The 25263-nt window shown below is 42.7% G+C and overlaps 1 protein-coding gene across 2 annotated transcripts in view; it reads right to left on the bottom strand.

Moving 5' to 3' along the window:
* GALM (galactose mutarotase) overlaps nucleotides 1-25263 on the bottom strand; it is a 51285-nt gene that overhangs the window by 4148 nt on the left and 21874 nt on the right. The window lies entirely within an intron of this gene.

Here is a 25263-nt window from a genome sequence, read left to right as displayed (position 1 = left end):
CTCACCGTGAGTGTAGCTCCCATCTGTCACCATACAACGCTATTACAGTACCACTGACTAGTCCCTATGCTGTGCCTTTCATTCCTATGATTTATTCATTTCATAACTGGAAGCCCAGTTTAGTTTCTTTAAAAGTTTTCTTTTGTTCTAGAACTGTATCATATATTTAAAGGCGAACACAGGGAATCCCTGGGTGGCTCAGCGGTTTAGTACCTGCCTTCGGCCCAGGACGTGATCCTGGGGTCCTGGGATCGAGTCTCGCATCTGGCTCCCTGTGTGGAGCCTGCTTCTCCTTCTGCCTGTGTCTCTGCCTCTCTCTCTCTGTGTGTGTCTCTCATGAATAAATAAATCAAATTTTAAAAAAAGTGAATACAAACGCTAGTTAACATACTCTTTTAGGGCTACAAATACTTTTTCCTTTCATGTGGCCAGATGGAGATATTTTAGGAACTTGGTTTCTACACTACTTTAGAGGAGAGAGAGGTAGCATGCAAAATGGGTCTGAAACCTGAGGAGGCTAGGAAAAATCAGGAACTTGTACCTTACCATTAAAAGATTTAAACAAGTAAAAGGAGAACCAACTTTAGCCACTATAATAATTTAGTTCTGCTTTTGTGTGTTCCTAAATACTAAAGAGGAAATACAAATTTGCTATCTTTGGGTGAAAGGAGGCATCCTTTTCTTAGACTTGGAGCTGCTGTTCAGAAACATAGTCCTGGTATGTGAGGACTGGAATCTGTGAGTTCACGCTGAGCTGCGAGGATGCCTGGGGTCCAAAGCACCCAAGGGGGACACAGAGGCCTGGCCAATGCCATCCTAGTGCACATCTGGTGTCCACTGTTTGACCAAGGGAGTTTGGGAAGCACACAAAAGAATTCTTCCCTTACCAGAGTCAGCTTTAGGAAAAATTAAGTAGCATTCTTTTTGAAAATATCCTTTAAAACCATCTGTTTCCTTTACCTTAGTTCTGCTTGTCTGAAAAAGAATTTTTGAATGGGTAATATTTGCACATGTAATCAATTTGAAAAGTAACAAATGTAAAAGGTACAAAATACCATAAAACCAAAACAATCTCTATCTTTGTTCCCCACAGATCAAACTTCAACAGAAGCAACTACTGTTGCTTGTTCCTCACAAATCCTTCCAGAGACATTACAAAGATATCCAAATACTAAATGCAGACCATGCACGCATACAGAAAAATACAGCTTGTTTCCACCTTGATCTTAAAAAAAAAAAAAAAAAAGACTTTATTTATTCATGAGAGACTGAAGAGTCAGAGACATAGGCAGAGGGAGAAGCAGGCTCCCAGCGCAGAACCCGATTCAGGACTCCATCCCAGGACCCTGGGATCACGACCTGAGCCAAAGGCAGACGCTCAATCACTGAGCCATCCAGGTGTCCCTCCACCTTGATCTTTTTACTCAGTTTGTCTTGGAGGTTGCTGCTAAATTTATTCCTATGTATTCATTAGACAACTCAACGCATTCATATTTCTGTTTTCTATGATAATCTATTTAAAATTTATTTTCTAGTGTCATAAATACAAATCTATATTTTTCTAGAAATGTATGCATTCCATCTATATTACTTCCAATTTATTTGTAGGGTCGAGGAAGACCGTAACTTATGATCCTTTCAATTTCACCTGTGGTTATTGGCCTGTGTTCTTTTCTAACTGTGCACTGAATAAGTTAGCTAATGCTTTATCTATTTTATTTTTTTCTCCTCTTTTTAAAATCATAATTTCTGCTTTTATTTGTATTAATTTTTTTGTTCTTTTGGGTTTATTTTGTTATTTTTCAAATATCTTGGATAGGTTCCTAATTAATGTATTTTCACATATTTTTATTTTTTAAAAAAGAATTTATTTATTTATTCATGGGAGACACAGAGAGAAAGAGGCAGAGACCTAAGCAGTGGGAGAAGCAGACTCTCTGCAAGGAGCCAGCCCAGTGTGGGATTTGGTCCTGGATTCTGGGATCAGGACCTGAGCCGAAGGCAGATTCTCAACCGCTGAGCCATCCAGGCATCCCATATTTTCACATATTTTTAAATTAGTGTAAGTATTTAGTGCTACAATGTTTTTCTGAGCAATAGGCTTTATATCACATGTAGGAGTTTCCATTATATATAATTATAACATCATATTTCCATTTATTATATATTCCAATATATATTGTGTATATATTTGCATTATATATAATTATGATGTGATTTTCTAGATGTTACTAGTTTCAGGGTTTGAGTTCCCTTTTGATCCAAGAATTATTAAGAGTTAAAACATTTCTAGGTCAGTATTGGCTCTATTACTCCTATTTTGTGAAGCTACCTGTGGTTTTCTTTATGGTCTCAGATATGGTGAACTTTGTGAATTGTATTCTTTATCATTACAAGGTGTCTTCCTTTTATATAATTTAATGCTTTCTTTCCTGAAATCAGTCTTTACTGATATTAAGATTGAGACCCCTGCCACTTTGGCTTTCATCTGCTTGGTTTGCTTTTGAAATCTCATATTTTAACCTTCCCCACAACTTGGTTGTACACAGCATTCCTTAGGGTTTGCTTTGTGATTTAATCTGAGAAACTTTAATAGAGGCATTTTATGGCATTACCATGACATACATATGTTCTAAGTATTCTTAGTTTTGTCATTACATTTTATGGTTGCTTTCTGTGTTTATGAATTTTGTTGTTGCTTACTTTCTAAAATCTTGTATTATATGGTCTGTGTATGTGTGTGTCTTATAAGTTCAAAAGTTTGTAGTTTTGTTTAAGTAGTTACATCTATCTATATATAAATAACTTCAATATACTTAATCCTCTGTTTCTTAGACTCTGCTAAGCTTTTCCTTTCTCACTCTCCTTCTCTTTGCTACCTGACTTGGGTTCTGATGCTTTCAACTCTTAAGAATCCTAATAAAGCCACTTTTGTTTCCCAGTAGATGGTGCTAGAGAGACACAATATAAAGAGCTTGCTTTACAGACATCCGCCTCAGGGTTCATAGTCCTCTAAACCCTCATCAGTTCTGCAAAAATGAATAATTGAACTTTTTGGGTACCACAGGCCCAAGACCAAATCCTGGATGGTAATGACCCTGTGGGTCCTACTGTCTTGTAAAGTCTGGGTGACCAACCACCCCACACTGATTTTTAAAAAGGTAAAATGCTTCCTTATGAAAGAATTAATCTGGGAAAAAGTAGCAGCTATTTTCATGGGTTCCAGAAGATTATTTTAGTCTTACCAACCCATATTCTGAGTATTAATTTACATTACACTTTCTTCCCTATCCTTATATGGTATTCACAATATTTAGTTCCTTAAAACCATGCTTGACTTAAAATCTAACCCTTATATGACAGTCCCAATGTAATATTGCACAAGTCGGCCAAGATTACTTATTTCTCCTCACTTTATGTCATGAAATTTTCATGAAGGAGGGAGCCAGGGCACATTTCAGCGCATATTTACCTGGTATTGATCTACAAATCAATGTTTATGTTAACTTTTTTCTCTGTAAAATGAAGCTATTATTTTCAGCTTTATATATTACATGGGAATATATGATAAATGGTTTCAGGTGGGTGGCATCAATAAACAGGTCAAATTTCAGGATAACATATGTAACACAAAGGAGAGCCTAGAGGGGATAAGATTTCAAGGATGGCAGAGAAACCCTGACTTAAATTTGAGAAACTTGGGATAAATCTAAAATGAGATCTTCTGCTGAATGAGAAAAAAAAAAGAAAGAGGGATTCCAATCCATCTTTTTCCAGCCTCATGCCCTGAAACACGTACCTCATGTACCCAATAATTGGGGATAATGAAAACATGGAATTTGTCTCCCAGATTCACTATGGCTCTGGGCCTTTTCTCATAACTGGAATGTCCTCTCTGTGCCTACCTCCACCACACCTTGGCAAAGTTGTGTAAGAATACTTACTCTCTAAAGCCATTTCCTCTGTGAAGGATTCAAGCTCTACAGCTACAACTAATCTCCTTTTCTACTTTGTTCCTATCACACTTCGAAACATACCTTCTTCAAAACATTTATCACATTAGGCATAATTATAGGATTTTATCAAACTCCTAGAGGGCAGGGATTGTGTCCTTTTATCTTTGTACCCTCTAAGCATGCAATGGCCCTTTACTTGATTGAAAGACTGATGAATGAAGTAGAGGCAGAAAAAGCAGGGACAACTGTGAATGTTGTAGCATCCTGTGTCAAAGTCAGAATGAATGATCTAGAAAGGGCCTTCCGAATTACCTCATGCAGTCCTCTTGCTTCGCAGATAAGATTGGGACTCAGACAGCTAAAGGGACTTGCCCAAGGTGACGCGTCTCCTTTGTGTCAGTCTCCAGGCTCCTCACCCTGGAGTGACTTGGTCACAGCCCCTTCCACCACCAAGCCCCCAAGTGTTCTTGATTTTTCAAAGGGTTTGGAAAATCAATGTGCTGTTCTTCTAATTTTGGTCTATCTGCATATGTGACTTTGTGCTTTGGTGCTAAGAATAGAAGATGTCAAAATAGCTCAGCAACGCTGAGTGTACAGAAAATGAAGCGGAAATGGAAAGGGTGCCCTCAGAGAGGATGTCACATCACCAGACTTCAGTTTTGAAGCTACCAGAAAGCTGAGGTGTCAGCAGAGAGAAGCTGTTGTCTGAAGAAGATATATTTTTTTAAGATTTTATTTATTTTTTCATGAGAGATGCAGAGACACAGGCAGAGGGAGAAGCAGGCTCCCCACGGGGAGCCCGATGCGGGACTCAATCCTGGGACCCCATGATTACGCCCTGAGCCAAAGGCAGATGCTCAACTGCCGAGCCACCCAGGCGTCCCTGAAGAGGATTTCTTAATGTTCCTGGAGGTTGGCTGACTGTGCATTAGGGTCTGAGCAGCAATGCCATGATGTCTGAGTGGATGGTGGGCTCCGATTCAAAGGTATGGGGTTACAGCTCTGGTGCGGGCGAGCAGCTCGAGGTAGCATTTCTACTTACCCCACTGACTGCAGGCACCACTGTGCACTCACCTGAGGTTACTGTCATGAATTTAGAGTGAGAGACCAGGCCCTGCGGGGTGGCAGCTGTGGAGGATTTGGCTGATTGGGTTTGTTAGGAGAGACACAGAAAGAGGAGGTGGGTGAGGGAGTGCAGAGCACATGCAAAAGAGTGAATCTAATGGCAGATTTCTGATGCAGTAGGTGGAAGCGAGCTCATGAGCAGGCAAGGGGCAGTGAAATGATGGTAGAATCAAGGGACTATCGCTTTGTGTGGCATCAAAGAATTGTTGGGGATGGAATAGACATCTTAACTAGGGATTGTAGATGGCTACAGTAAGAGGTGATGACCCAATGACCAAGGGAGTGAGTAACTGAGAAGGTTTGGGGATAAGATCTTTGGAAGAGACGATGTCAAGAAGCTGGGAGGTCAGAGTATCATCAATATGGATAATAAAATAATTAGGGACTACAACAAGAGTGGTGTTGGAATGAAAGTGAGCCAGGGGGATGCCTGGGGTGGGGCTCAGTGGTCTGGCGCCTGCCTTCGGCCCAGGGCATGATCCTGGAGACCCTGGATCAAGTCCCACGTTGGGCTTCCTGCATGGAGCCTGCGTCTCCCTCTGCCTGTGTCTCTGCCTCTCTCTCTCTCTATGTCTCTCATGAATAAATAAATAAAATCTTTTTAAAAAAAGAAAGTAAGCCAGGAATGAGGTGATGTCTATAGATGACCTCAAGAGATGTGTCACTCTGGCAACTACAGCTGCCCCATCTTTGCAAGATGATGATGCAGATCTAATAACTGAAAACAGTGACTCTCTCACAAGGTGTTAAATCTTCCTTTTCCTATTTGCATCCTGACAGAGTTATAATTACCTGCCTTCTGGCAGCAAAGGAAAGACTCATTGCCTTCATGAAATCCATCTGCTTTCATTCATATCTCTTATCTTACATAAGGGGTTCTTATATGTATTCTATTATACTGACTTCGGCCCTTTCCCCATGACTGCTTGTGGCAGATTTCACTTTTCTCTTTCCTTTTCTTTTCTTTTATTTTTCTTTTTTAAGATTTTTTATTTATCTGAGAGAGTAAGCACTAGAAAGACAGAGCAATCACAAGTGGGGGACAGAGGGAGAGGGAGAAGCCATCTCCCTAATGTGGGCCTAGATTCCAGGACTCTGGGATCATGACCTAAGCCAAAGGCAGGTACCCAACTGACTGAGCCACCCAGGCATCACCAGATTTCACTTTTCAAAGATGGCCGCGCCAGTGTGTATGCCATTCCACAGGTTCTACTTATAATATGATGTTGACACTCCTTCATTGAGAGGTGGAGTCTGTTCCCTACCTTAAACCAGGAAGGACCCTTGTAACTGCCTCCACCAATAGAATACGGCACAAATGATGCTGTGTGACTTCTGAGGTCAGGTTGTAAAAACGAAGTGGTTTCTGCTTGGCCCTTGCTCTCCAGGATATTTGCTCTTGGAAGCCAGCCGCCATGTTGTAAGGAAGTTCAAGTCACATTGAAAGGCCACGTGTGGGGTATTTTGCTGATGACCTCAGCTAGGCATGTGAGCAAATGAGCCCCAGACATCACATGCAGACACAGGATACACCCTGTCTGAATTCCTGACCACAGAAACAGTGAAAGATAATACATGAAGTGTGGAGTCATTTATTATATAGCAATAGATAACTAGTACACTGCCTTAGGATATTTTCACCTCTTGGCACTTGACTGGTCTTGACAGGAGATTAATGCACCCTTCCCCTCCCTTTATCACATAGAAGCGTCCTTAACTGGTTCTTCCTTAAGAACACTAATCCTCGTAATTACTTTTGGGTGGGGAAGAAACAAGTAAGTTGTTGGTTCACACATTTTTGAGCAGCTTTAAGTGCCAGGCATGCAGCTGACCTGAGAGCCTAGAATCTGGTGAAGGAGACAGACAAAAAAATTAACACTGATAGGGGAGTGTGACAAAGGCAGTGAGAGTGGCATCCAATGGGCTCTCTTGGAACAGACAGAAGCAGCTCCCTGTGCAGCTGTGGGGGGCAGAGAAGGCTTTCCAGAGGTGGTGACAGAGCCTTATCTTGAAAAAGAAGTCAGCACTGGCTCAGTGGACAAGGTACAAGACCAAACAAGCATAGGCATGGACTCCTGTCACCTGTCACCTGTGAAGTTGTATGTAGAGCATAGGCAAGATGCATTTATATTACACATACCCTAGAAGCCCCTAGCTCTGAATTAATTTGGGGGGCAAACGACTTAAGAAAGTGGAGTGGAAGGTGAATTAGTCCTTTGAACTCATGATCAAACACTGACTACAGTGAAATGTCTTTTTGTAACATCTGGGCATGAACACTCTCTCTCTGTCTGACTGAGAAAATTCACCTGGGGTGAATTTTAATTCAATGCTTTTAATTTCTCATCATCAGAAATTGCTCTTTTCCTCTGCCTGGTGGCCCTAGTGCCTGAATCTCTGAGAAGATGAACAGATGGTCACTGCAAGAGTCACTGCATTTCCATGTTCATTCATTTTTAGCCCCTTCCTGGCAGGTCCCCTTTCTCTCTCATCTTCTCACAACCCAGTAACACAAGCACAGCCATAAAATTATAGTCCCATTGGACAGTCCTCCGCAAAGTCTCATTTATAATAATAATTAAAAATTATTTTGGGAAAAGAAAAAAATCTGGCATAGACTTTCTAGAAAATTTTGAGAGGAGAAATTTCTTTCCAATATTTTTTTCTCCCTTAGAAAAGAAATATTAAAAAAATATTTTAAAAATCAAGTATGTAAAATTAAGTATATTATTTGAAAATTATTTTATATGATTTGTCCTGTATTTTGATCTACAAATCTATGTAAGACATCTTAGGATTTAGATGAATTTAGTAATTGACCTTGGGTAAGTTTCTATGCCTCTGTAAGATTCAGAGTTAATATTGGTATCTACCTACAACAGATAGTGTGAGATTTAATTGAGTGAATGATTAAAGGAAGTCTTATCTTTAGGGTAGTACCTGGCACATGGTGGTCTGTCTCTCTGTTCCTTTCCTCTCTGTCTCTCTCTCTGTCTCTCTCTCCCTCTCCCCCTCTCAACAGAGAACAGAGAGAACAATTATTCATTATAGCATAAATCACAGATGCAAAAGGAAGGTGCATTTCTGCCTTCAGGGAGCACTGCCATTTCCATTAAAAAGGATTCAGGATTTTTTGGTTTGGTTTTGTTTCTGAAGTTTCCTCCCTTAGTGATTTTTAAACCTAGAACTGTGTTTTTTTTTTTAAGATTATATTTATTTATTCATGAGAGACAGAGAGAGAGAGAGGCAGAGACACAGGCAGAGGGAGAAGCAGGCTCCACGCAGGGAGCCCAACGTGGGATTTGATCCCAGGACTCCAGAATCACACCCTGGGCTGAAGGCAGGCGCTCAACCGCTGAGCCACCCAGGCATCCCTAGAACTGTAGTTTTTAAACCGTTTTTTGAGTCATGTACTCCTTTGAGAATATTGTAAGAGTTACGGGCTCTCTCTCTAGGAAAATGCACACGAACGTAAAGAATGTTCTCAGAACGGCTGAAGATCAGTCACGCATGACTGGTAAAGAATCCCTGATTTCCAGTCTGGTGAAATCTAGACCACTAGTCATCACCAAGCAAGTTGCCCTCTCATGACCTGATCCTGAAATGCGCATCCTGGAATGCTGTAGTCGTCCAACCGCAGGTGTTTTTGGTCAAGGAATGCAGTCTGGGAATCCGCAGACTCCTCCTATGGCAATGCACAATACATCAGGACCTCCTTCTGGACTATTTATGATTCTTGCACATTTTTGCAGGACGTACAATAAAGGAATATATGAAATGCACAGGAGCACATCTTAATCTGAGCAAATCAGCAGTTTACAGAAATTGCAGGAACGTGAAGCATAAGAAAAAGTGCAAATTGCTCCTAATGATAGCTCAGAAAAGGGCTGATCGGCAAACTGTGTCCCCCTGGGTTACCGTGGCCCTCAGGAGTCAAGATCTCTGACTGTTATCAACCTCCCAGGAGCAGCATCTTGCTCACTTGTTTGGCAGTCAATCCCAGTAGATATTAGAATGGATTTTAAGCATTAGGCAGCCTGGATTTAAATTCTTTGCTGTAAAAATGTGTGGAGGTTGCTTAGCTCTCTGAACCTTGCTTTCCTCATCTGTAAACTGGGGATAAGAAGAGTATCTACCTCATAGGATTATGAAAATTAAACAAGATAAGGAATGTAGAGTGCTCTGCATCCTATCCAGTGTGCAGAAAGTACTCTGTAACAGCTGTTTTTATGGACCGTGGCCAGGGGTGATAATAGCATAGACTCTGGAGTTAGGGAAACTTGGCTCCAAATCCTGACTTCACCAATTTTTTACCTGTTTAGCTCTGTGCGGGTTAATTAACCTCTCCAAATGTCCATTTCCTCGACTGAGGCATAATTGAAGCATTACACCTATTTCACAGGGTAGTTAAATGAGCTAATGCATGTATGTGCTTAGCTCAGTAGCTGGTACGCATTCAACACTCAGAAATGGTGGTGATGGTGAGGATAATGATAATGGTAATAATAGTAGTTAATCCTTACAAAGCTCTTGTGAAATGTCAGGAGCTGTTGTTCCATGCACCTTACATGTAGCACCTCATTTAATCTTCGCAACCAGCGAGATAGGTCCAGCGATTACCTTTGCTTTACACGTGAAGTTTGCAGAGGTTAAATAAATGATCCAATGTCACAGAGCTGCATTTAAACCTAAGCAGTCAGGGTTTGAGTCCACGCCTTTAACCACTTTGTTTTCCTGATGTGTTAAAGTCAGCATTTAAGTGTTCAACGGCATACCAAGGACTCACTGCACTAAGATCAGAGGCATCTTCTCTTTCCAGTGGAAGCTCCCTCACCCGTCCCCGTCATTTTTCATGGCATCCTGGGGGACCCACTGCCCAAGAGTAGGTGCATTGCTAGGGCCACATGCTGATCTGAGAACTAAGACTGCCTTCCCCAAGTCCTCCTAGATCCACCAGGCTCAGTCCGCCCTAACTGCTCTAGCACGAGAGGGACAGCTTTGCTGCCTGACCACACAGAAAGAAAGTATTTGGCATTTGCTTGATGATTTCAAAAGGGAACGCTTTGGGGCGGAAGCATTTTCCAGCACGCTTGTTTTGCTGCTTTACAGTAGCTTGGGCAGGCTCCAGCAACAGTGGCATAATTAGGGAGCCCAGGCTCATGGCAGACCCATGGCGTCCTGCTGTCCTCCAAGAGCCAGGAGGCTCCCACAGTCATGGCTCGCAGGAAGCCAGGAAGAGCACCAGACACAGGTGGTTGACATTCTGACATCGAAAAGGGTGGTAACTGAAGATAGCCAAATTGAATGAATGGCTTAGGGTCCGGCAATAGTACAGTAGGAGAGAAGGAAGAAATTAGTCCAGCCTTTCTGGTCAATTGGCGCAGTGGCAGTACCAAGAAATGGCTTTTTGTGGGGGCTCTAGCCTCTCGGATTTCCATCAGTGCTCCCCTTTCTTGCAAATCGCTCCAAATAAACCTATGATTTAAGTTTCAAGGCCCTCTCCAGTCTCCCTTCTAATGAGACTGCTGCCCCATGTTTTCCCTGCACAGAAATATTGGCCACCACGACTGCTCAACCTCGCTGCTCAGCCTCCTATGGTTTAGTCAGGACATAGAAGGCCTGTGGAGTCCGAAAGAAGGGAGCCTTGAAATGTAGAGCCAGCCTCGTAGGTCTCACTATCTGTAGCACGTGGTCAGTATCCTCTCTGCTGTGCGTGTTCAGCAGACCTTGCATTTGACCTGGTCTTTGCAACTGGCCCTGCCTGGAGGGAATATTTCACAAACTATAAATTTAGGAGCTGCTCTCTGTCTTGGAAGAATTCTAGAATGGAGACCTGGAAGGCAAGATGAAGCATGCTCACTAGGAACCAAATACAGATATATTCAAATACAAATCATTCCCAGGCTACCCCCTAGGCTTCTCTGACAGGATCACAAAGCTGGTGGCATGGGGAGCTTCAGGAAATGGAACACCACCTGGGCTGCAGTGAGCAGAATCTGGAGGGGGTTGTTACGTGGCCTCTGATCTGTGGGTGATCTGGATGAAGACACAGAAGATACTCTTCTCAAATTAGGACAGACAGCACAAAGCCAGGAGGCAGATTCACTTGGAATAAACAGAACCAGGAATACAAAAGACAGCACAAAGTGGGAGTAAAGCACCGATAAGTAGATAAAATTTGTGGATAATGGCAACAGATATGGTCCTGTACTTGTGTCCCAAAAGCCAAAGACCAAAAAGCAAAGGACACTGCCTAGCTTTGCACCATAACTCTAACCCTGGGCACAAAAAATAATCTTTTGAGGTTGCATCTCCTTACTTGTAAAATCAGGACAATATAGCCCAATAAATCCCAGGAAGTTGTCATGGGGATTAAAATAGTTATTGTGGGCAAGTGCTTAGCACAGGTGTGATGATGATAGTCATGATGGTGATAACTAACAATGACACGGTTCTTCATTAAGTGCTTCACATCTAGGCTGTCTGGTTCCAGAGCATGTGTTCTTAGCTATCATGTTATACTAATTCTCATAAATGTTACGTCTAATGACTACAATTATTACTGACTAGGGAGATGTAGCTGAGCTACAGCATGTGTGAAAATGAGTTTAAGGATGTGGTTGGCAGTAAATTCAAAAGGAGTTACATAAAGAGTGTAATGAGGTGGTGACAGTTTTTGATTACTTTTTGCAGTGCAGGCATCACAGATGGAGAGGCCTAGACCTACAGAAGGAGAAGCAGAGGACCATGGCCAACTCATGGCATAAGAAGAACAGCTCTTCCTGAAGAAGAAATGACTTGGGGGGCACCATCACAGCTACCTTCTGAGGCTTGAGACAAGAAGTAGGAGAACTGAGGCTGGGTCTAGGTAGATGGATCCCAGCTCAATTTCAGAAAGGACTTTCTGATGTGTTGACCCAGGATGGACCGTGAACATCTTGACCCAGAAGCACCTGAGTGCCCATGGAGCCCAAAAGTCTGGGATTCAACTTTTCCAACTATGACCTTCCAAGGCTGTAGATCCATTGGCCCAGGTGATAAACACGATGAAGCAGGTTGTTCCCCTTAGAGACACATCTAGTTATTTCCCTCCTCTTAGTTTTTAATTTTTAAAAAAGATTTTATTTATTTATTTATTTGAGAGGGAGAGCCAGGGATCCCTGGGTGGCTCAGTGGTTGGGCACCTGCCTTTGGCCCAGGGCATGATCCTGGAGACCCAGGATCAAGTCCCATGTCAGGCTCCCTGCATGGAGCCTGCTTCTCCCTCTGCCTGTGTCTCTGCCTCTCTCTCTGTGTGTCTCTCATTAATGGATAAATAAAATCTTTAAAAAAAGAGAGAGTGAGAGAGAGAGAGAGAGAGCCAGAGGGAGATGCAGACTCTCTGATGAGCAGAGAGCCTGACAATGTGGGGCTCGATCCCAGGACCCTGAGACCATGACCTGAGCAGAAGGCAGACAGATGATTAACTGACTAAGCCACACAGGTGCGCCCCCTCTCTCTTTTTAAAATCAAATTTTTAGGGATGTCTGGGTGGCTCAGCGTTTGAGCCTGTGTGCCTTTGGCTCAGGGCATGATCCCAAGGTCCCAGGATCCAGTCCCACATCAGGCTCCTGCAGGGAGCCTGCTTCTCCCTCTGCCTCTGTTTCTTCCTCTTTCTGTGTTTCTCATGAATAAATAAATGAAATCTAAAAAAATAAATAAATAAAATTAGCTCAAAAATAAATAAATGAATGAATGAATAAATAATTGTTAGCTTGTCTTATCTAGGGAGGCCATTGGCCGAGAGCAGCTCTTTATAGAATGACCTACAGAGAGGTCCAGAAGTGGGAGATGAAAAGTTGAAGGAGGGCAGGGAATAAAGGTATCTCAGGGGGTAGTAGGAGGACAACAGGGTTGTTGGGGAGGAGAGCTGGAAGGGAGAAGTAGGTGCCCCAAGAGGGAAAAACTAATAAACTTGAGGCTAGGCAGAGCTTTTTAGAGCTTTTTAGGTGCCTAGAGAAAGGATGGACCCTGGACCATCACCGGGGGCTTTTTAGACATGGGACACAGAAGCTCTACCTCAGACCACCTGAGTCGGAATCTGCATATTAACAAGCTCTATGTGTGCCCTGTAGGTGAAAGGCACCGATTGTGGAGATCATCTAAGGGAGACCCAGGCTGGATGTGCCGTGCGTTCATCTGAGTTAAAAAAAAAGCACAGGGGCGGGTGGGGGGGGGGGGTGAGGAATGCTGGGGCAATGGGAAGAGCACCTTGCCATGGGAGTCTGGTCTCTGTGGGGATAGCCCAGCTGTGCTTCCAGCCCAGCTGCTCCAGTTCTGTCTGTTTCTTTATCTAGTCAGGTTCAGAAGCCAGTCAAATTTGCATAAGGAAGCCAGCGGTAATGGGGCTCGTGGGCACAGGTACTCATCTGACACCTAATTAAGCCATCTTGGTATATCATCTCTAGAATGCCTGTTATTATTTTAAGAAACAACATAAAGAGAATGATAATTAAAAGTAACACCCTGGGTGGGAATTTTGTCTTCATTCCAGTGGTTGGCAAGTAAAGCACCCTGGGTTTTTTTTTTTTTTTTTTTTTAAGGTAACATTTCTATAAATTTTCATAGATCACACAACCTCAAAGCTTGTCTCTATGGCAGTTTTCCCCCTTTCCTCTGCCAAAGCTTTGGGGTTTGTGGCTTTATTCTCTGCTGTTTTCTTTTTCTTTTCACTGAGCATTTTCTGATTTTACTTTGACTTGCAATGGGTATTGCTTCTGGATATTACATGCCATCTGAAGCATAAGATGCTAAACCCAGTTACATGTTGTTTTCAGGTGAGGACGCAATTTTACACTTCACAGTTGGGCCCACACGAGGCATTTTCATGCAGAAAATTTTTCCATCCTAGACTCACATCAAGATGGCCTCCAGGGATTTGCAGCCAGTGGAAAGTTCGCCCACTGTCAATCTGCAGCCTTCCTGAAGGGGCATTCCTGACAGACCTGTTCTCCAGAGTGCCACTACATTCCCCTGGTCTCCAGGTTCTGCTGCTATAGTGTGCATCAGGTCCCTCATGTCCTTCGCTCTTTGCCTGGGCCCAGTGTCTATGATCTGAGTCCACTTGGTTAGTACCACTCTTAGTGACCTGTCTTACACCCTGTCCTTCTGCCCTTCCTACTTTACAAAATTCCAGCTTTGGATCATCTCACAGTCTGCCTTCTCTGAGAAAATCTGGAGAAAACTCCCAGAAGCACCAACTGAGGCCACCACAGATTCCTGGTTTCCATCCTCACCTGGTACCCTTCGACAAACATTTTACCTGCCCTCCATCAGCTCCTCTCTCCCGAAAAAAACTCTTCCTGACCCTGCATCTCCACCTCATGGAGGCACCCTGTCTTCTTCCTTTCACAGGTTACTGAAAGCAAATTCAACACTAGTGGTTCCCAGATTCCCTGGCCCCACACTAAAGTAAATGAACCAGAATCTCTGAGGTGGAGCCTGAAATTCTGTACTCAAGAAAGTTGCCTTAGTTGGAAACTCCTCTTTGGCCTGTGCTCCTTGATTCTCCTTCCTCACTTTCAGTGGCTTCTCTAGCTGTCATGGCCTGGCTTCTACCCTCACTACTCTGTAAAATGAGGTAAGCAGGAACAGCCACTGCAGCCCAACGCACTCTCCCCAGGTTTCCCTAGGGAGAGTACTCTCTGGAGCACTGATGAGGTTGGCCACTCCATGACTTCCATTCACCTTTTCTCTTTGTTTGCCTTCTATATCTAACCATCTCCCTCAGTGCTTTTCATGTGAGCTTGTCTTATACCTTAAATATTGGTGGTGCCTTCACAAATGTATCCCATTCTCCTTGTTGCTAGATCCTCACACTAAGAAACTTCTTGCAGCTCAGGGTGATCTTGAGAAAGCCTCCTTCTACCCTTGCCTCTATACTCCCTTAGCCCCATGGACATTACCTCTTCCACTGTCCTGACCACATTAGATTCTTTACTCCCTGTGAGCTTCTCAAGGGCAGAGATAGTGTTCAATCATCTTTCCATGGCCAATGCCTCAGGAAGCAGGTAGCAATCAGCAGGCGCTCCATAAATGTTGGTTGAACTGAATATAAATCTGCTCTGAGTACTTGTGTGAATCAGCCTCAGGCCCATGGTGCAAAACCCACAGTTATCTCTAAGGTCCTTCAGAATGGAGTGACCTTGAAGGAATGAACCACAGCCAGCCCCTGTCCAGATCCGGGGTGGGGAGAGTGGGTGTTAAACACCAGCTAGTCAGAGCTCTAGCAAATAACATCTCTTCTGGCAAATTTACTTGTTGTTAGTCTGAAATTTTCATAGGAATTACATAATGCCTGGCCAAGTGCTAATTTCTGAGCTTTCTTCCTGCCAAATTTCCACCAGGCTGGCTTGTGTTTGCCAATCTTGTAGCAGTGATGTGTTTTCTAGCAGGGAACACAAGTATTGCTTTGGGGGTTATTCTGGAGCCTCATAAAACTGTTCTTGGGACCCTTTTATTGAGAAGGATTCAGTAATGCACCCAGTTGGAGAGTATTATTGCTACCAGGAGAGTTTCTTTTTTCTTTTTTTCTTTTCTTTTTTTTTTTTTTTTTACCAGGAGAGTTTCTATAGTGAACTTCCTCCAACTGTCTACGAGGGACCTGTCATAGAAGAAACAGCTCCAGAGTAACTAACATTCCATAAGTACCAATATCATGAGTTTCACTTTTTTAGTGTTATTCAAATTCTTTCTTTAATAACACTAGTTTTATTTCTTCAAGCACAGGACCTGTGCTATATACATGGCTGCATGTTCTCCGTGCAGGCAGGGCACATTGCTTCCCTGGGGCTTGCATAGTACCTGACACGTAGCAGGTGCTTGGTGTGGGCCGGTGATAAGAATGGAAAACGAAGAAGCTTGGGGAGCAGACCCATGGCTCGAGGTGCTTGTCTCCAGAAATGCAGAGCTGAAGGTGACAGCCAGGACACCATGCTCTGGCTTCTCACTTACAGCGGGGCCCCAGCGTGCCTGCCTGCTCCTACATTCCACAGACTGATGGCCTGGCCTGGAGTCCTGACTGCTAGTGGCTACAGAAAGGCAATTTCATTCATCTGATCAAGCAGAAACAGAAAAGCCATCCAATCCTCACCCCTGGCAGTTGCTGCTCCTCCAGATGGAACCTTGGAGAAGTTATTTTCTCCTGGAATGCTATCTTCCTCCTGTAGCTAAGCTAGTCTTCTAGATCCCTTCAGAAAATCAACTGATGATAAATTAGCAAAAAAAAAAAAAACTTTAAAGCCACGCTGAAGATTACAAAAAAGAAAACACACTAGTGTTCATCTCCAAAACAATGGCTATCTTTATATATTATAATACATAGTAGGATAACCATAAACTATCATTACCTTGAAAGGAAAAAAGGACCAGACAACCACTCCCACCGCCTTAAAAAAGACAAACCCTCTATGAACCAAGATGATGCCATCAGCTCATACAGGGCTTTACACAGAATTTCAGGGGGCCAGCAATTCCCTGAAAATCTCTCATTATCTTCCCAGACATACATGTATGGACCTTGGTGATGAATATCTGGTTTAGAGATTCCACAGGGTCTCTGAATCAGACTTAGAACCAACAGGACTTCAGAGTTCAACTGATGTAACCCCCATCTGATGAACGGTAGCAGATTAGGTTATGAGGCCCAGTGAGTTTTCCTGGCTGACTTGAGTGCATAGCTGGTAGGTAGCAAAAGGGAGACCCATGCCCAGGATTTCTGAATTCTGGTTATCCTGCAGTATTGTATTAATATGCTCTATTGAAAACAAATGTCAAGAAGAGAGAAGACAGGAGAGAGACTGAGTGTAGGGAAAGGAAGGAGTACCTTTCCTAGAATGTATAGCCTGGCTCTTACTGGGTTTCATTTTTGTGTTCAGCATAGTTTTGCTTGAAGCTAAAGAGATCAAGCCTAAAGCTCCCTTCCAGCTCCCTACTTTAGATCTGTAACTAAATCCTGATAGATCATCCCAGGCAGACTTGTGCAGGGGAATATAAGAAAGGTGAGCTCTGGGCACAGGGTGAGCTCTAAAGAGTTTCTGTCATTACAAAAAACCTTGAACAACAAAGAATCTATTGTTTCCAGGAAGCAGGAGGGAGGGGGGAAGGATTTCTAAGGAGGAAGTACATAGCCTTGAAGAGCAGAGGGTTTATGCAACAGAGAAGGGGGAGTTGGGTGGTGCCTGTGGGTGGCAGGAGTGTGGGGCATGAGTAAGGCACGCTGGGAGATGGGTCTGGGAGGCAGCTGGCCTGGGAGCCACGTAAAAGGTTTTTAAGCTGGGGGGTATCAAAGTAAGATTTGCATTTTAGATAGATAAGTTTAGTAACCAGATGGAGGATAGATCTAAAGAGATTTTTTCCCCCCACAGTTAGAGAGCTATTCTCCAGATTCGTTTGTTCATTCACTGCTCTCAATTTGTGAAACTCATAATACAAGCCGGGCAGTGATCTAGACAAGAAAAGACAGCCTAACCAGGATAGTGACAATGGAAATAGAACCCTATAATCAATGATACCCAATGAGGAGACAGATTTGAGAAATACTTAGGAGTTAAAAATCAGCAGGTCCTGATGACTTAACAATATTGGGGGGAGGGGAGACTCAAAGGAAAGAGGAAGCGTACTGAAGGATTGGTTGAAACTACTACTGTTATATCCAGTGGATATTTAGGGCAGTGAATACTACTCTGTGTGCTATCATAATGATGGATACATGTCATTATACCTATGTCCAAGAGTGAACCCTAATGTAAACTATGAACTTTGGGTGATGATGATATGTCACTGTAGGCTCATCAGCTATAAGAAATGCTCCACTCCTGGTGGGGGATGTGGAAGAGAGAGGGGGGTGCTGTGCGGTATATGGGAAATTGCTGTAACTTCTGCTCAATTTTGCTGTGAACCTAAAACTTCTCTAAAAAAAATACAGTCTTAGTTTAAGAAATGGTATGGTAGGATATTGTTATGACTAACAATACTGGGTAAGGGGTAAGGAAAAGGTAAAAGTGGGGGAAAAGGTAAAAGTGGGGGAAAAGTTAAAAGTGGGGGAAAAGGTAAAAGTGGGGGAAAAGGAAAAGGAAAGAGGACCCGTCCTGATGTAGGTTTGAAGCTAGCCTTATGTCCAACATTTTAGAATCATAGAAAGTCTAAAGGAATTTTCTGTAAGAAGCTCCAGAATGATTAAAACATGTAGATCAAAACAGTCTTTGTTTGCACCATCTTTGAAACAGGAGACTATTTTGGAATTTGTTATTTCTCCAGAGCAGAGACTTTAGACCTGCCCTAGGGAAGTAATTATAAAATTGACTGAACTATGGGTTGAACCCAGACAGGGTGGAAGAAAATACAAAGGTTTTGCTGGGCCTTTCTCCACAGCCTCACGGTAAGCTGTTCGTACCAGAATTCTAATTTTGTCAAAATGGAGCTGCTTTCATGTAATTTTAGAAGGCGCTTTCAAAAACCAAGAGCCGCAAGAATAGCGAGTGAACACAGATGGGCTGGGGGACAGAGTCGGCTGGGTAGATTTCTATAAAAATAAAAGGTATCTTTTCTCAAGGAAAAGAATAAGATAGAATTTTACTAATGTTACTTTAAGAGGCAAAAGACCTAGTCAAAGCATTCCTTTTTTTGCTTTTTAAATTCCTTATCTACGACTGCAAGTAAAGAACAGCAAAATTAAAGGGAAAAAAAAGCCATGTGCCAAAAATGCCTATGAAAGACACGTGCTTGGTTCTGCACAATGTTGTGTACATGATAATATCTTGCTGGGCAGGTTGCCCACACTGCCTCCGAGTCTCACGGTTCTGGAAGGCGAAAGGGGGACGTGTAATGTTTACAACCCTGGGAATGAATTAATCTCTGGGGAAACAGAAGGCCTGAATTTTCTCACCTGCTCATATTTAGCTGGCTTCCCACCTGAGTAGGGTTCCTGGGAACCAATTTTCTCTGGTTGCCACTGGACAGGACACTAGACTCAGGTCCTGAAGCTAAACGCCCGACATGGCAGTACAGAGATCTGGCATTGGAATGTCCTCTCTCTGTGGACACTGATCACACACTGGTCCTTCCTGATAAACTGCTTCCAGGAGTTGCACTTTCGGGAAACTACACAGACAGCCCTGACAACAACAAACATAAACACACACTCGAGAAGTTCTGAAGATACCTCAGTAACAGAGTAGGAGCCCATCCTAAGTAGTGGCAAATGCTTTATGGGCTGCATTTTTTTTTTCAAGTAGGGAGGACAACTGCTCAGAAGAAGCAAAGCTAAACTAACTGCTGATGTGCAAACCCAGCCTGACAGCTTAGCTGCAGACTCTGCTCTTGGTCTACAGGTGAACCAAGCTCTCAGCCTTGCAGAGGCCTTCCGGTGGTGGTGTAGCCGTGGCATGGGAGAGACACCTGTGAGCAAGGACCACGTGACCCAGACAGCACTGCCAATGCCAAAGTGCCCAGAATTACATCCAGAGCAGTAGTTTCAGAAGCTAGGTGAGGCATTCTCCTATTTTATTCAACATATTTTCTTCTTTTTTTTAACTTACCCCCCCCCCCCCAAAAAAAAAAGAACAGCAAAGATGCTGGAGTCTTGCAGCCTAACAACACACAAAGAATATTGTTTGCTTGGAAGCCCTCAGGAATGGCAAAATGGCAGAAATTTACAGGGGGAGAGTGGGGGTGTGCGTGTGACTAAATTATTTGAATGGGCCCTTTGAAGGCTTCTGCTACCCCCATATTTGCTGAGGTTTTTTCACTGAGCTTTGGGAAAAGGATAGCTTTTCAGTAGGAGGATAGCTTTTCAGTAGATGCACAGAGAAAGGGGGAGAATGAAGAAGCCACGCAATACAGGCTGTTGTCTTCTGCGTTTTACTGATTGAAAGGGCTGAAGACATTTTATATGTTGCCCAAATTGCTAACAGGAAGAAAGGTAGGAGCAAAACGAGAGCCAGACTCTGCTAGGTCTGAGGGCCCTGCCTGGGGTAGAGGTATAAACGGGGGCTATGAGTTTAAGACAAGGGGATTTCATGGTATGTGCTTGCTCTGGCTCCTGAAAACTGCGTGGCAACATATCCCTTTCCTTCCTGTGTGATAACGCCCAACTGGTGAGGTGAGCCTGCAACAAGCAAAATGGAGGCCAAGGCTCCGCCCCTCCCCCAAACACACACAGGGGGAAGGTCCCTTTTTACTGAGTACCTCGGCCACAGTCTCACAGCTACTGTAAAATAAGAGGTGCTACTTTCTTATGGCAGTGGGTTTTCCCTTCACCTGAAAAATTATTTACCAAATATCTATAACCAAGGTGAAAAACACCCGCAAAGTTTAGATCTGCATCAGCATTTCTCTCAGAAATAGTTGTATGAAGGGCAAACAAAAGGAAGGAGTTGAAAAACAAACATATGTATAAATTAATAGTCCCAAAAGGCAGGGCCTGGGACCATTAAACATCTTTGTATCACAGAAAGACATGGGCTTCGAAGGGAGCCTAAGGGCCTTGGCAGAAAGTCAAAAGGAGGCTGGCTAAATGAAGCTACAGAAATTGCAATTTGAAAAAAAAAAAAAGAAAAGAAAAGAAAAAAGAAATTGCAATTTGTCAGATAAAGCATTTGGGACAAACCCCTACAGAATTCAAAGAATGATCTGATAAAAGTCCTCATGGTTACAATGTTGCCCCGAGCTTCCTCCAAATCCACCACAAATTCTCCTTTGTGAGCCATTCTTTCAGACATGTTTTGCAGCTGTCTCTTCCTGTGATAGTGAGTTCAGGTAAGGAGTCATTGGTTTCTTTTTTGGTACAATGATGGTAAGAGAGACTTTTCTCTCTGGGAGCTCCAAGTAAAAATAATGAGGATTTTTTTACTACCCTAAAATGAGAAATCTAAAAGAAATAAACACACAAACAAGGATTTAGAGTAGAAGGCACAGGATGGTGGATGGTTCACAAAATAACTGACAGTAGAGCCATTCATACACAAGGAGACCAAACTGGCCTGCCAGCCTCTGCAGAGCTTCCCCACCACCAGGCAGCAGCCCAGGGGAAAGCCAGAGACAGCCAAAGGATCTAGAATGAAGTCATTGCCCAGCACCCTGCTGGTGAAACGAGGCATCTCATTGTAAGTAAACCTTCCAGATAACTGAAAGCTACCCAGGTACATGGTTAAGCTTTTCTTCTACTATATTGGTGAACTTCCTACCACCTTCAACAGAAATGACCAGTGTGAATACCTGAAGACAGCAGACCTGCAACAATAGCCTGATCATGACAAGATTTGGCAGATGAGAAGACCAAGAGCCAGCAGGATGCATTACCAAACAAGGTACTACATTGCAACAGCACAATGACCTCCGAGATTACTGAGGGGACCCGGAGAATAATTCTGAGCTTGAAACTGGACTCTTCTCGACTTGTTCCTTTTCCACATTCCCTTCCTGGTCAGTCTAACACGGCCAGGCACTTCTATTCATGCTCTTTAGTCTCAGGAAAGCCTCTTATGCCTCCATCTTTGTCTTTCTCCTCCCCTCCCCCCTTTCCAATATAACTTATTTTCTGTTTTCTTTGCAGAAAAGTCAAAATAAAGGGAGGACAATGGAGATGCTGTAAGGCTACTTATATAAAAGGTAGAAAGGAAATGAGAACTGACAACTGTTGAAGCTTTTTCTTTCTGGCTTACTTCCCAGGTCATGACTACATGGTGATCTTGGCTATCTATACTATCAAGAATTTAGTTTACTTTTCTTTCTTTCCCCTCCCATCCCGCTTCCCTATCCCAGAACCCTTCTTGACATCTAACCCCACGGTAGGGTCTGCAGAGTATGGGTCTAGTTAAGAGTCTGAGTTGAAATACTGGCCTCCCTAGGTTTGAATCCCAGCTTCACACCACTTGTTAACTGGGTGATCCCCAGTAAGTTACTTAAACTTTTTGGGCTACAGGTTCTATATCTGTTAAATATGAAAAATTAACAGAAACTACCTTATGGGAATCTAGTGTAGATTATCATCTATAAATTCCTCTCTGAGATATTAGCTATTATTATCATAAACCTTCACCTCATCTCACAAATAAACAGTATCTTCCTTTTTCTCAATTCAGCACAACCACAATCTCTAGATACTGCATATCAATCCCCAGAACTCTTAACAGAGTGTGGCTGGTCTAACGGGTTTCTTGTACCATGTCTCAAGGAAGTGGCCTTGTGGTTCAGTCCACTTCTGGCTGAATATCCGGGTGTTTAAGACTGGACTCAGGTACACCTGTGAGTCTGGCCTGTGTAAATCAGACTCAAAGTCCAGGGCAACCTACGGTCATCCAGGATTGGAGCCATACCAGAACCTGGTGCATATCTAACATGGTCCCAGCCAACCTCTCTAGGCCCATTAGTTTTCTGACACTAAGAGCATGCCCTGAATGCTTCAGAAGCCCAGCGCTTTCCTGGGGACAGTCCTGCTGTGCCTGCACTCCCTTTTCTTCTTCATCTCTATCCAGAACATCTTTCTCCTCACTGCCTGGCAAAGCTCCACTTGCCCTTTCAGTTGTTATTTAATTCTCATCCTTGATCTGGGAGCCCCCAGGCAGTGCTTTCCCTCTGTAGCAAGTCTTCGAGTTCTATCTATCCTGACATTTTCCAGGTTAATGAATAATATTCTGGCTGACTCCTCCACTAGACTGTCAACTCTCCAAATGACCAAATGACACGGACTGGTCTCAGAATGAAGCCACATGCTCATGGGCTTTGGGTCAGTGTTACGAGTCTGATGAAATCTGGGCTCCTAGAGATTTGTTCTTGGCTGAAAGAGTGCCAGATGCATGAATTCTTCCATTAGGGCAGTGCACAGTGCAGTTAACACTCATTTTTGGAGGCAGTTCCAAAGGAAACATACAATTCACTTGTTTTTCATGCATTTCTGACAAAGGGGGAGAAGAAATAACCCTATAATTTCAGTTGAAGTGTCACTGGGCAAACAGACATAGTTAAAGAGACTTAAGGATTTTATGTGCTCTGAAGCTGTTGCAACTTACTTACTTTCATGATAGTGTTTTAATGGATTTGAAGGGTGGTAGAAATAGCAGTAAAATATTATATTAAGAGCCTTGTAGGTGCCCTATCACATTTCTTTAAAAAACAAGATGAATTCAATTTAAAGGGTAGTTACTTATCCTGAGATTTAAATTTCCCTACTTTTATGGGGCACCTGAGAGGCTCAGTCGGTTATGTCTGCCTTAGTCTCAGATTTTAATCCCAGAGTCCAGGGATCAAGTCCTGCTTGGGGCTCCCTGCTCAGGGGGGAGTCTGCTTCTCCTTCTCCCTCTGCCCCTCCTGCTCATGCTCTGTCTCTGGCTTTTTCTCTCTCAAATAAATAAAATCTTAAAAAAAAAAAAATTCCCCACTTTTGTGGTGTTAAAATATTTTCTTTTATGAAAAGCTGGTGATTATAAATGGCAGCATGGGTTTAAAAAAAATAAATGTAGTCTATTTCTTTCTTCCTTTTTTTCTTAAGTAGGCTCCGTGCCCACCATGAGACTTGAACTCACAACCGCAAGTTTGAGAGCTTTACCGACTGAGTCAGCCAAGCATCACTGGTCTATTTATTTCTGTTCCTCATTATTATCCCAGTTAGTTTAAATTATTTTTTAATTGAAATATAATATATATACATTCCCATTAGTTTTAATAGCCCTATATTTATCATGGCTTTCTAACTTGGCAAAATGAAAAGTTGGGCAACCCCATGTAAGTCTCTGAAATTATTTTTTAAAGAAAACTTACTAGTTCATAAAATTGGATTGAGTTCAGCATCTTTCCCATTTGCAGAAAAGGAAATGAGGGCATAGGGAAGTTAAATGTTAAAGCGCTACAAACACACCCACACTGAAGGTTGCCTAGCTAGTTAACAACAGAGCCCAGACTACAACTGGGGCTCTTGCATCCTAGGATCCAGAGCTCTATTCAGCTTCACAGGTGTTCAAAATTAGTACAAAGTATAGAATTTGGTCCTAAAACCATTCACAGTGCAGACCTGAGATGAATGAGTTTTCCACATCTCAGCAGATTACATGTTAAGCTCTACTGTGTTTTGCCACCATTATCTCCTACCATCGTGACAAATAATCTTTACATGGCATGAATTATGCATTTTTGTGATTCTCATCTGATCAAAACGCAACAGGACAGGATAAGATTTTATAAATGTACACAAATAAATATGCACTAATTTCATCACCTCCACCTAGAAGCTACTGAATTCATTTTCTTCCTTATCAGTTACGAAACAGCAGCCGCCACCACTTTTTTCTTGCAGCTCACAACCTAAGAGTTTAAATGCAATCCTGCCGCATCTAGGACAAGATGGGCCAGCTTACTCATCCTCACGTTGAGTCATGTAAATATCAGAAGATGACACATGTTACCAAGACCAATGTAAAAGTCTGTAAACTCAGCCCTGGAGCTAGGAAAACGTTCAAAACTGTGATGCAAAAAATTTTAATCCATTTATCTTGATTTCTCATTATTATTCTAATTAGCTTTGCAGTCTCTGTATTTATGCGTTTCCAATTCCTGCTGTTCATGGAAGTTGCTATTTTGTATGGAGACTCACATTCTTACCATTTTCTTATAAACATTTTCAATTAGTGGCCATAAACACAACCCCATTATTTGAAAGACGCCAAAATAAAACAGAAGCCCTTACCTATAAAGGAAGGCAGGTGTCCAGGAAAATTAAAGTAATATCTTACTTGGAGCCCTGGGCTTTAAAATTTTTTTAAATTTTGAAATAATTTTAGACTTCAGAAAGGTTACAAAAATAGTACATCTCTGGGGGCATCTGGCTGGCTCAGTCAGTTGACTGTGCGACTCTTAATCTCAGGGTTGTGAGTTTGAGCCCCACGACGAGGGTAGAGACTTCTTAAAAATAAAATCTAAAAATATAGTACATCTCTGTATACCTGTCCTTTCCCTAATGTTGATATATATATAACCATGGTACAATAATCACAAGAAATTAACATTGGTACAATACTTTTTACTACATGCTTCACTAGAATTTCACCAATGTTCCCACTAAAGTCCTCTTTCTGGCTCAGGATCCAGTCCGGGATCTCACACTACATTTAGTTGTCCCATCTCCCTACTCTCTTCTGTGACCATTCTTCAG

This window comes from Canis lupus, chromosome 17 (genome assembly GCF_011100685.1).
Source record: "Canis lupus familiaris isolate Mischka breed German Shepherd chromosome 17, alternate assembly UU_Cfam_GSD_1.0, whole genome shotgun sequence".
Classification (NCBI taxonomy): Eukaryota; Metazoa; Chordata; class Mammalia; order Carnivora; family Canidae; genus Canis; species Canis lupus.
Note: the sequence above shows the minus strand (reverse complement) of the source record. Positions and strands in the feature narration are given on the sequence as shown.